We start from the raw sequence: 11,473 nt of genomic DNA, 5'->3' as shown, positions 1-11,473 counted from the left end.
TATGCATAGTATGATTTGTTAAATTCATTCCACATTTCCTCCCCTTTCCATCCCTCTTCCTTCCTTCTTGATCTTCTTTTGTACTCCACTGATCTTCCCTTTATCTTTTTGAAATCCAATCTCCTCACTCCTCATTTATGCTCTATCTTTTCCATTTGAGAGAAAATATTTGACTCTTGAGTCTCTGAGTCTGGCTTATTTCACTTAGCATAATTTCTTCAATTCCATCCATTTACTGGCAAATGCCTTAATTTCATTCTTTAGGACTGAGTAAAACTTCATTGTGTAAATATACAACATTTTCTTAATCCATTTATCTATTGATGGGCATCTGGGCTGGTTCCATCATTTGACTATTGTGAATTACACTGCTGTAAACATTTCATACTATAGAATGCTAATTTTAGTTCTTTTGGATAAATACCAAAGAATGGGATAGCTGTGTCATATGGTGGTTCCATTTTTGGTTTCTTGAGGAATAGCTACACTTCTTTCCAGAGTGGTTATAATTTGCAGTCCCACCAACAATGTATGAGTGTATCATTTTCCTCACATTCTCACTAGCTTTTATTATTATTTGTATTATTGATACTTAACATTCTGTCTTTGGTGAGATGAAATTGCATTTCCCTGATTGCTAGTTGTTGAACATTTTTTCCATATATTTGTTGACCATTTCTGTTTCTTCTTTTGAGAAATTTCTGTTTAGTTCTCTTTCTCTAATTGAGTTACTTTTTTTCTTTTTGGTGTTAAGATTTTGAGTTCTTTATGTATTCTTAATATTAGTCCCTTATCAGAGGAGTAGGTGCCAAAGATTTCTCTCTCATTCTAAAGACTTTCTCTTCATTCTCTTAACCGTTTCCTTTGCTATGCAGAAGTTTTTAATTTGATGGCATCCTATTTATTGATTTGTGGTTTTGTTTCTTGAACTTTAGGAGTTTTGTTAAGGAAATTGATGTCTGCATCAACATGACAGGAGTGTTGGTCCTATGTTTTCTTCTAGTAGTTGCAAAGTTTCTGGTCTAATTTCTAAGTCTTTGATCCACTTTGCATTGACTTTTATGTAGGATAAGAGATAGGATTTTTTCTACATTGGATATCCAATTTTCCTAGAATCTTTTGTTAAGAAAGCTATCTTTAACATATTTTTGGCACCTTTGTCAAGTATCAGATGGCTATAAGTAGCAGACACAGGGTCTTTTGGCAGTACTTAATGATTATTATAGTATAGTTAATAGTCAACCATTTTGTTAGATAGGCCAGCACAGCTGTATTTATGTTAGCTTTCCACATAGATGGCAAACTCCCTCAAGGTAGAGATTTTTTTCTGGGTTGTTTGTTTGAAAAAAAGAGTCTGCAAATAGAAATCATTGTCCATTGCCTATCACAGAGTTATCAGTTGAACATGTTTAGCTTATCCTTTGCCTCTTGAGATGATTGATTTTAGATAGTTTATTCTATTCTGATCAATTTTAAGGAAACTAGTAGACAGGTCCCTTTGAGAGTACATATTAAAGTTTCAAATAAATTTTATCCAAATGCTCAGTGAACTTCTCTTTTCTGTCTTGTTTCATTTGGAAGCAAAGATTTGGAGGGTGTAATTATCATTCTGTATTTTTTTTTATATAAAGGCAATCTCATACATTTTCCTTTTCCAGGTGTCTACATTCATTTGTTTTCATTTTTAAAAATGATATACCTGATTGAAATTAAAACAGTACAAACAGTGCACATTAGAAAACAAGATTCCATCATATCTCTAAAATTCAGCGACCACTATTTATATCAATCTCTTGTAAATATTTTACAGAAATAGTCTGTGCAGGTATTTATATATATTTATATATATAAATTTATTATATTTATATTCATATATATTTATATTTAAATTTTAAAGGACATCAGAATGCAGAGATAGGCCACAGTATGGATAACAAGTTTCCAGGAAGATAGTTTCTTTAAACTCCATTTTCTTCAAAAAGGTTGTTTAAAACTTGTTTTAAACTTTATTTATTTAGGTACTGGGGACTGAACCTGGGGGCACTTAACCACTGGTAATCACAGCCCCAGTTCTTTTTATTTTTTTATCTTGAGATGGGGATCTTGCTGAGTTCCTGAAGTTGGCCTTGAACTTGTGATCCTCCTGCCTCAGCCTCCCGAATTGCTGGAATGACAGGTGTGTACCACCATGCCAGCAACATTTTCAATAACTTACCAGATGCAAAGGTAATAAATGACCTCGAGATGGCTTTTGCTTAAATTTCAGGGAAAGGTCCTGTTACTAATTGAGGGCACATTCCATTCTTGGCACTCCGTCCACATATCTCAGTTGACCTTCAAACGTGATGGAGAAATTATTACCCTCATTTTATAAGGAAGAAAAGTGAATCTCAGAGATTAATTTTCTTAAGGTTTCACTTGGTTGGTAAATAATGGTGCCTCCATTAGAACCCAATCCTGCGTGATTCAGTATTCATGCTCATTATATATATGTATAAAAATACATGTATTCTAGATTCTATACAATAATGTTTGGTATTTTGCTTTTAAATATGGATGGGATAGTTGATAATTAGCTCAGTGTTAAAAAAATCCCTAACGGGGGACTATACCTATAAATTTATCCTTAGATTTCAGATTAATATCACTTTGTACTTGAGTTGATAAAGTCATAAATGTTCATCAATCAGAGCCTTTTATGAAAACTCCAAGGAGTAGAGCTGCATCAGAGGAGACCTGCAGGTGGCACTGCTGCCTGTGTGTCACTGGAACCTAACTCACTAACAGCCTTCACAGATGCATATGTAATTACTTTAGGAATTATCCAACACTTAAAAGTTAAATTTCAGTAAACATTTGAATGATTTATAAACTATGTCATTCCTTGCAATTTATAGTTGATGCTGAAACTTAATTTTCAATTTAATAAACAATGAGTATAATGCTTAATATCATTCCAGTCCAGCAACAGGAGGAATATAAATGCAGGAGGATGGGACACATGAATATCAATTAAGCTGGGGAAGAGAAAGAGGCTTGAATTCTTTGCTTGAGCATAAGGTACTGCGTGACAAATCAGATCACTTAGGAATCAGGAAGACGGATTGAAACTGCTAAAATCTAACAATGGATAAAGTTAGAAATCAGAAAGCTGATGAGAATTTGTGAAAACAAAAGTCTGAGAAATTGTACATAATGGACAAAAATGGCAGGTCTTTTTTTTTATCACTGTTTTTAGTGCTATCATGAATTTTTAAGAAAACGTTGTTAGTCGCTAACCCTAGTCAATCAGATATGCTTTAGAAAACAAAGTAGCTCTTGAATAATTGAGAGACATAAATTCTGGAAATAGAATACTCCAAATTTTTCATTTGGTTATATCGGGATAATAAGATTATAAGCAATTTAAACTGTCTTTCATTTCTAAATCATCTATAATTAAATGTTACATTTTAATGATAATAAATACTAAACTGAAAAAATAACCAAAACAATTTTTGTTGTTGTTCTTTGGTCTGCCTCTGTATCTATCTCTGTCTCGGGTATTAACACAACCCTTTTTGCTTGTTTCAATGCTAGGGAACTCCTGAAGATGGGGTGTTCTGCACAGACCCTTATCCAGGACTGCCATTCATTCGGGTCACTGTCAGTATCTTGGCTGCATTTCTCTTTGAGAAACTGTGCTCAGCTAAAGGGAGTTGCCCTACTCAAGGTTACGTTTCCTCCCAGAATTAGCTATATCCGGTGAATAGTTTATGTGAAGGCACAAAGATTTAACCTTGTCACTCAATCTGGGATAATCTTGAAAGGTTGTCCCAGCTGCCATGGGGTCAGCTGGGTGGAGGCTTCGTAGCAGTTGCACTGCATTGCCATTCAAGTTTTTCCTTTGCTCCAACCCACCTACATCACTTTCTTAAAAGTTGTGTTCCTAAGCAAACTTTCTACAGACAAATGTATGTCTCAGTCTTATGGCGAACATGACCTGTACTAAGAGTGGTTCTAGGAAGCGGACATCAACTGCCAGCCAAAATGACATATCTAAAACATCATTACTCAATTTTTTCTGGATTGAGTAGGGGGTTTTAAAAAGAAAACATGATCAACATATAATATTTGTACTTATGTATGGGACAGAGCATTATAATTCATGTATTCAACATGCAATGATCAAATCAGAATAACTGGCACTTCTGTCTCCTCAAATATTATCAATTCTGTTTTAGAAAGCTTTAAGTTCTTCTCTAGCTATTTGAAATATGTAATTGTTACAGACAAAGCTGTCTATTACTAAAACTATACGTTATAACTATTTCCCCTTCATCAACAGTATTTCGGTACTCATTATTCAGCTTCTCGGTATCCGTCCCCCTTACCCATCCTAGCCTCTAGTGATCTCTATACTACTCTCCATTTCTATGTGACCGACTCTTTTAGCTACCACAAGTGAGAGTACAAGTGGTATGTGTCTCTGTGACTGGTTTATTTCAATTAACATCATGTCCCACAGTTCCAACCATGGTGCTACAAATAACAGGCTTCTAGTCTTTCAGTAGTTGAATGATATTCCATTGTGTGTATATATACACCACATTTTTTTATCCATTCATCCGTGGACATGTTGGACATCTTGCCTACTCTGAGTATTGTCCTGCAATAAACAGGGGTGTACAGGTATCTCTTTGATATTTCATCCCCTTCAGCTTTATACTCAGTAGTGGAATAGCTAGAACATATGGTAGTTCTATTTTTAGTTTTCTGAGGAATCTCTATTCTGCTTCCTTAATTGCTGTACTAATTTAATTTCCTCCCTCCCAACAGTGTATAAGAGTTCTCCTTTCTCTGCATTCTTGGCAGTTTCTGATATTTTTTTGTCCTTTTTATAATAGCCATCTAAGTAAGGAGAGATGATATCTCATTGTGGGGTTTTTTGTTGTTGTTTATTTATTTATTTTTGGTACCAGGGATTGAACACAGGGGTACTTAATCACTGAACCACATCCCCAGTTCTTTCTCAAATATTTTATTTTGAGGGTCCTGCTAAGTTACTTAGGGCCTCAAAAGGTTGCTGAAGCTGGCCTTTGAACTTGTGATCCTCCTGCCTCAGCCTCCAGAGTTGCTGGGATTACAGGCATGCACCACCGTGCCTGACTTCATTATAGTTTTGATTTGTATTTTCCCAAGGATTAGTGATGAGCGTTTTTCACATACTTGTGGGCCATTTGTATAACTTCTTTTGAGAAATGGCTTCAGATCATTTGCCCATTTTGAATTGGACTTTTATTTCTTTTGTTGTTGTTGTTGTTGTTGAGTTGCTTGAGTTCTTTAAATATTTTGGATATTTCAGCTGTCAGATAAACAGTTTGTAAGTATCTTTTCCCATTCTTCAGGTTGTTTCTCAGCACTGTTGTTTCCTTTGCTGTACAGAAGTTTCTCAGTTTGATGTAATCCCCTTTTCCTGGTTTTCCACTGTTTTTGCCTAGGCTTTTGGGATCTTTGCCTATTCCAGGGTCTTTAAGTATTTCTCCTGTGTTTTCTTCCAGTAGTTTTGGATTTTATGCTTGGGTCCTTGATCTAGTTTGAGTTTGGTGAGAAGTAGGGGTCTATTTCACTCTTCTGCAGATTTGTATCATTTTCCCCAGCATTACTGTTGGAAGGGACTGTCCTTTTTCCAATATATGTCCTTTGCACCTTTGTCAAAAATCATTTGGTTGGACACTAGAAAAGGAAAAAAGCCTTCCATATTCATGAATAAGTAGAATTGTTAAAATATTCATATTATCAAATATGATCTACTGATTCATGCAATTTTGATCAAGATACCCAAAAAAACAGAAAAAAAATTCTTAAATCCATATGGAAGAACAAAAGACAGAGAATAATCAAAGCAATTCTGAGCAAAACGAGCAACACTGGAGGCATCACAATATTAAATTTCAAGTTAACTAGGGTCATAGTAACAGAATCAGCATGATACTGGTACAAAACAGACACATAGACCAATGGAACGGAATAGAAAGCACAAAGACAAACTCACATAGCTACAGTCATCTGATTCTTGACAAAGATGCCCAAAACATTCTTTGGAGAAAAGATAGCCTTTTAAACAAATAGTGATGGAAAACCTGGATATTTTCATGTAGAATTAAACTAGATCTCTCGCCCTCAAAATGGGACCAAACCCAAAGTATAAGACCAGAAATTTTGCAACTGTTTTTAGAAAACATAGGTGCAGGCACTCTCCCTGAATGAGACTCATATAGCTCAGGACATAAGGGCAAGAATAAACAAATGGGACACAATCAAAATTAAGAAGTTTCAGGACAGCAAAGGAAATGATTAACAGTGAAGAGAGAATCTACAGAATGGAAGAAAGTCTTTGCCAGTTACTCTTCCAACAAAGGATTAATATTCAGAACATACAAAGAACTAAAAAAAACCTCCATGTTAAAAAAACAACTGCTGGGTGTGGTGGTGCAAGCCTGTAATCCCAGAGGCTAGGTAGGTTGAGGCAGGAGGATCACAAGTTCAAAGCCAGCCTCAGCAACTTAGGGAGACCCTGGGGATGTGGCTCAGCGGTAAAACACCCCTGGGTTCAATCCCTAGTAGAAAAAAAACAAAAACAAAAACAAAACAAAACAAAAAAAACCCAGATAACCCAAAGACTAAATGTGCAAATGAACTGAACAGAGGTTCTCAAAAGAAGTACAAATGGCTGACAACTATATGAAAAAATGTTTAACACTTCAGCACTTAGAGAAATGCAAACCAAAATTGCATTGAGATTCCATCTCACTTCAATTAGAATGACAATCTAGAATATGATTCACAATAAATTCTGGAGAGGATGTGAGGGGAAAAGGAACTCTAATATATGACTGGTTGGACTGTAAATTAGCATATCAACTATAGAAATAAAAAAGCTAAAAATAGAACCATCATATAATCCAATTGTATCACTCCTTGATATTTATCCAAAAGAATTGAAGTCAGCATACTTTAGAGATACACTCATACCCATGTTTATAGTGGCACGATTCACAATAGACAAATTATGGCATCAGCATAGATGTCCATCAACATATGGATAAAGAAAATGTGGTATATATACATAATGAAGTTTTATTCAGTCTTAAGATCTAAAATCATGTCATTTGGAAGAAAATGGATAGAACTGGAGACCATAATCTGAGTAAAATAAGTTAGAAAAACAAGTATCATATTTTCTATCATATGTGGAAACTAAAGGGAATGAATAGGGTAAAAAAAGGGATGAAAAGAGACCATATGTGCAGTGGAAGGGGACCAGGGGAAGGGAGGGAAGATGCATGGGGAGGTATTAGGAAGTAAAATTGATCAAATTACATTTTTATGTATAAACGAATATGCCAAGATGAAACCCATCATCCTGTATATTTAATATGCACAATAAAACAAAACAAAAAATTTTGTCAACTGAGCCAGGTATGGTAGTACATGCCTGTAGTCCCAGCTACTCAGGAGGCTGAGGCTCACAAATTGGAGACCATGTGTTCCATGTGTTTGAGCCCAGCCTGGGCAACATAGTGAGAACACATCTCAAAAAAAAAAAAAAAAAAAAAAATCAATTGGAGGTAAATACTTGAATTAACCTCTGAATTTTCTTATGCCCAGACCATGCTGTTTTGATAACTATAGCTTTGCATTATGTTTTGAAGCCTAGTGTTGTAATGTCTCAAACTTTTCTTCCTCCTCAGGGTAGTTTTGGTTATTCTAGGTCTTTTGTGGTTCCATATTAATTTTGTACTCTTTGTGGTTCTGTGAAAAAATGCCATTGATATTTTAATGAACATTGCATTGATAAATCACTGGGTATTATAGACATTTTAACAATATTGATTCTTCAATCCATGGAAGTGGAATGTCTTTCTAGTATGTTACTTTTCTGGGTAGGTATTGTGAGTGGGATTCTTTTTTCCAGTCATGGGGACAAGACCCAGGTCCTTGCACTTGTATATGCTCTGTCACAAAGCGAACATTCCCTGCCTCATTTTAAAAATTTTCAGCTAGTTATTCTATAAAGTGGCCACTATGTTTTCTATGTTGATTTTGTGTCTTGCAATATCACGGATTTGTTTATAAGTTTCAACTGTTTTTTGATGAAGTCTATGTTTTTCTTTATATGATGGATAGCATAGGCTACTATCTTTTTTGTTGTTGTTTCTCTGCATGTTTTTTCCTCTGGAAACTTAAGATTTTTCTCTTTAAAACTGGTTTTCAGCAACTTGATTCTGTGCTTTAGTGTGTCTTTTGTTGAGTTTCTGTGGGTTTATGCTTTTATCACATCTAGAAAAATTCAGTCATTATTTTTGGCCAAAAACTTTGTATCCTACCCTCCTATTTCTCATTTCCAGATTCCAATTGCAACATTATTCAACTTCCTATTTGAAGTTTAAATAAGTTTGTTCACTTTTTCTGCATTTTATTTTGGATATTTTCTATTATTGTTTTCAAATTCACAGCCTTTTCTGTTGTATTTAAAAAATGTTTTTACAATACCTTTTCTTTGTCTATTTAGTTTTTTTTTTTTTTTTTTTTTAAATGTAGTGCTGGGGATTGAACCCAGTGCCTCTCACACATGCTAGGCAAGTGCTCTACCACTGGAACCACCACCCCAGTCCTTGCTCAATCTCATTCCATGTGTTTTTCATTCTGCATATTGCACTTTTCATCTCTAGAATTTCTATTGGGATCTTTCTTATGTCTGCCATTTCTATTGCTATGTTCTTAATTTCCTTTTATCTGAGTATATTTATAATTCTTTTAAAGTTTCTTTTTCCTGTTAATCCCATTAGCTATTTGTTTCTTTTGATAAATTTTTCTGCTGGTTAGGGGGTTATAGTTTTTGTTACTTTGCATAACTGGTAAATTTTTAAAAATAATTTATTTTGATTCATTGTAAACAAATGGGGTACAACTTATTTCTCTGGTAGTACATGAAGTAGAGTCATACCATTTGTGTAATCATACATGTACATAGGTGTCTCATTCTGTTATTTTTCCTTCCCCCCACCCCTCCCACCCCTCCCACCCCTCTTTTCCTCTATACAATCCATCCTTCCTCCATTCTTGCCTCCCTCCCACCCCCATTATGTATCATAATCGCTTATCAGAGAGATCATTTGGCCTTTGTTTTTTTGGGATTGGCTTATCTCACTTAGCATGATATTCTCCAACTTCATCCATTTGCCTGCAAATGCCATAATTTTATTATTATTTACGGCTGAGTAATATTCCATTGGGTATATATACCACAGTTTCTTTATCCACTCATCAATTGAAGGGCATCTAGGTTGGTTCCACAATCTGGCTATTGTGAATTGAGCAGCTATGAACATTGATGTGGCTGTATACTTCTGTAGTATGCTGATTTTAAGTCCTTTGGGTATAAGCCAAGGAGTGGGATAGCTGGGTCAAATGGTGGTTCCATTCCAAGTTTTCTAATGAATCTCCATACGGCTTTCCAGAGGCTGCACTAATTTGCAACCCCATCAATAAGAGTATACCTTTTTCCCCACATTCTTGCCAACACCTATTGTTGCTTGTATTCTTGATAATCACCATTCTAATTAGGGTGAGATGAAATCTTTAGGATTTACATTTCTTATTACTAGAGATGTTGAACATTTTTTTCATATACCTGTTGATTGCCTGTAGATGATCTTCCGTGAAGTGTCTGCTCATTTCCTTAGTCCATTTGTTGATTGGTTATTTGTATTCTTGGTGTAAAGTTTTTTGAGTTCTTTCTAGATTCTGGAAATTAGCACTCTATCTGAAGTGTGAGTGGCAAAGATTTTCTTCTACTCTGTAGGCTCTCTCTTCACATTACTGATAGTTTCCTTTGCTGAGAAAAAGCTTTTTAGTTTGAATCTGTCCCAATTATTAATTCCTGCTTTTATTTCTTGTGCTTTGGGAGTCATGTTAAGGAAGTCTGATCCTAAGCCAACATGATGAAGATTTGGACCTACTTTTTCTTCTATGAGGTGCAGGGTCTTTGGACTGATTCTGAGGTCCTTGATCCATTTTGAGTTGAGTTTTGTGCAGTGAGGGATAGGGGTTTAGTTTCATTCTGCTGCATATGGATTTCCAGTTTTGCCAGCACCATTTGTTGAACAGACTGTCTTCTCCATTGTATGCTTTTGGCACCTTTGTCTAGTATGAGAAACCATTGACCTACCTGTCTATTTTGGTGCCAATACCATGCTGTTTTTGTTACTATTGCTCTGTAGTATAGTTGGAGTTCTGGTATTGTAATACCCCCCTGCTTCGTTCTTCCTGCTAAAGATTGCTTTAGCTATTCTGGGATGTCTGGTAAGTTTTGATGGGATGCTGGACATTTTTATTGTTTTACACTGTTGAATGCTGGATTTTGTTGTATTTCATGAGTATTGAACTTGGTTCTGGCATACGATGTTACTGGAAGATCAATTTGAACATTTTGAGGTTCTCTTTCAAGATGTTAAGGTGAATGCAAAGTGGTTTTTATTCTAATTTGGCTCTTCTCCTAAAGCACAACCCTTCTGAAGATGCCACCTAATGTCATAGGTATTACAAGCTCTCTCTATTCTGGTTGGTGAGAACATTAACTATTTTCAGCTCTGTGATGTCCAGGGAATTGTTTATTGTTTTTTAGACATTCTTTCCATAGCCTTTTTAATTAGTACTCAAGTTATTCACTTTATTCCATGCAAATACGTAACAGAGAAAGAAGAAAGATGACAAACTCTGGAGTTTATTTTCTTTTGGCAGCATTCCAGATGACCTGAACTTAGTCAACTTACTGCCTCAATGTGGTGAGACCAGTATGCTTTATTTTGGCTCCTCTGCCTGCCGATTGCCTCCAGGAAGTAATCTGGGGCAATCATAAACCTTACTTCCTTTACCCATCTCCCTCAACCTCTCAGGATCATTAGCTCTGCCATTACCTGTAGTACAAAGTTTGAAATAGTTGCTTTATGTATTTGTCTGGTTTTCTGGTTGCCTATGGCAGAGATGGTAATTCAGGTCAGTGTGAAGCTAGATTAATACAAAATACATTGTTTTCATAATGAGCAAAGTCAACATTGCTTTTACTTGTATTATACTGTTTTTTTCAGCATACGTTCTGAGAGATTTTTGGAAAGATAACAGCTAAAATGTATTTTTAATTTTTTACTTCTGAGAAAATAAAAGATTCTTAGCAAGTTATTTGAATTAATAAAAGATTCTTAGGTTACTGTACTTTAGTGTACTTAGAGAACTGTTAAGTTTGAGTGAAATAATTTCATTCCTTTCAATTTAGTTTAACATTAAAACCAGCTATCCTTTCTTTCCCAGAAATGCTACATATCAATATTAACACCCCAAATACACTTATATCTTCAAAATCAAAGGATGGTGTATCTGTTGATGATACGTGTTACCAGGATCTAAAAATCTGAGGAACTAATCTTTCATT

This window comes from Sciurus carolinensis, chromosome 1, assembly GCF_902686445.1.
Source record: "Sciurus carolinensis chromosome 1, mSciCar1.2, whole genome shotgun sequence".
In the NCBI taxonomy this organism is placed as follows: Eukaryota; Metazoa; Chordata; class Mammalia; order Rodentia; family Sciuridae; genus Sciurus; species Sciurus carolinensis.
Note: the sequence above shows the minus strand (reverse complement) of the source record.